Raw genomic sequence first — 2,192 nt, forward strand, 5'->3', positions numbered from 1 at the left:
TAGCGCACAATTTTTAGAGTGGGCCTGGGAGCCGACCGTTATTATGGCCGAAAATTGATCGAGATTTCCCAGGCAGGTTGAGAAGTGGCCTTTTATGTGCCATTAGGGTGGGTGGGGTGGTTTAGGTGGTCAAACGGGTGAAACGGAATGAACGGGCAATTTTTATGCTAAATCGGTGTGCTAGAGCCCATGTTTTTTTAGGTGGGCCTGGGGGCCGAGCATGATTCAGGTCGAATATTGACTGGGCTCCCCCATTCAGACTGAGGAGCAGCCTAGTATGGGCCATTGGGGGTTGGTGTGGCAGTTAGGGTGGTCAAATGGGCAATACGGCGCGAACAGGCCATTTTTGAGCCAAATTGGTATGCAATAGCCTATGGTTTTTTGGTTGGGCTAAGGGATCGGGTATGAATTTGGACGAAAATCAATTGGGCTACCCCAGGCAGGCTGGGGAGCAGCCTAGTGTGAACCATTAGGGTTAGTGGGATGGTTTATGTAGTCAAACGGGAGAAACGATACGAACGAGCCATTTTTGGACCAAATCGGTGTGCTATAGCCCACGGTTTTTGGGGTGGGTCGGAGGTTAGGCGTGATTTTGGCCAAAAATCGATCGTGCTTCCCCAGGCAGGCTAGGGAGCGGCCTAGTGTGGGTCTTTGGGGTGGGCAGGGCAGTTTGGGTGGCCAAATGCACAAAACGGCACGAACGGGTCATTTTTGGGGAAAAATGGTGTACTATTGCCTATGGTTTTTATTGGTAGACCCAGGGGCTGGGCGTGATTTTGGCCACAAATCTATCGGGTTGGCCCAGGAAGACTGAAGAGCGGCCTAGTATGGGCCATTGGGCTGGGCGGGGTGGTTTGGGTGGTCAAACGGGCAAAACGATATGAAGGGGCCATTTTTGGGCCAAATTGGTATGCTATATCCCCTGATTTTTAGGGTGGGCCCAGGGATCGACATAATTTTCACCAAAAATCGACCGTGTTGCCCTTGGTAGGCTAAGGTGTGGTCCAATATAGGCCATTGGGGTGGGCGTGGCAGTTTTTTTGGTCAAACGGGCGAAACGGCACAAAAAAACCATTTTTGGGCCAAATCAGTGTTTTATAGCTTTCGATTTTTGGGGTAGGCCCAGGGGCTGGGCGTTATTTATGCTGAAAATTAACTGAGCTACTTTAGGCAGGCTGAGGAGCGGCCTAATATGAGTCATTAGGGTTAGTGGGGAAATGTGGTTGGTTCAATGGGCAAAATAATGCGAACGGGGAAATTTTATGCTAAATCGGTATGCTATAGCCCACAATTTTTGAGGTGGCCTTCGGGGTCGGGCATGATTTTTACTGAAAATTAGTTGTGCTGCTCTAGGTAGCTTGGGTAGTGGCCTAGTGTATACCATTAGGGTAGGCGAGGCAATTTGTGTGGTCAAATGAGCAAAATGGTATGATTGGTCTATTTTCGGGCTAAATCAGACTGCTATACCACACGGTTTTTGGGGTGGGCCAAGTCCAGGCGTGATTTTTTCCAAAAATTGATTAGGCTGCCTTAAGCAAGTTGGGGAGCATCCTAGTGATGGACATTAGGATGGGCGGGGCGGTTTGGGTGGTCAAATAGGCAAAACGGAGTGAACGGGCCATTTTTGGGCCAAATCGGTGTGCTATAGACCACGATTTTGGGGGTGGGCCCAAGAGCTGACCGTGTTTTTGGTTGAAAATCAATAGGGCTAACCCAGGTTGGCTGAGGAGTAACCTAGTATGGTCCATCAGGGTGGGCGGGGTAGTTTTGGATGCCAACGTGGAAAACGGCACGGACGGGCCCTTTTCAGGAAAAATCATTGTGCTATAACCCACAACTTTTGGGGTGGTCTGGGGGACGGGCGTGATTTTGGCTGAAAATCGACCATGCAGCACTAGGAAAGTCGGAGAGCAGCCTAGTGTAGGCCATTGGGAAGGGCAGGGCAGTTAAGGTTATCAAATAGGCAAAACGCTCGCGGACGAGATATTTTAAGGATGAATTGATGTGCTATCACCCATGATTTTTATGTGGGCCCTAGGGTCGGGCATAATTTTAGCCAAAAATTGACCGAGCTTTCCTAGGCATGCTGAGGAGCGGCCTAGTTTGGGCCATTGGAGTGGGCGGGGTGGTTTAGGTGGTCAAACAGGTAAAGCAGCACAAACCGGCCATTTACGTGCCAAAGTGATGGGCTA

The sequence above is a fragment of the Capsicum annuum genome, chromosome 10 (genome assembly GCF_002878395.1).
Source record: "Capsicum annuum cultivar UCD-10X-F1 chromosome 10, UCD10Xv1.1, whole genome shotgun sequence".
Lineage (NCBI taxonomy): Eukaryota > Viridiplantae > Streptophyta > Magnoliopsida > Solanales > Solanaceae > Capsicum > Capsicum annuum.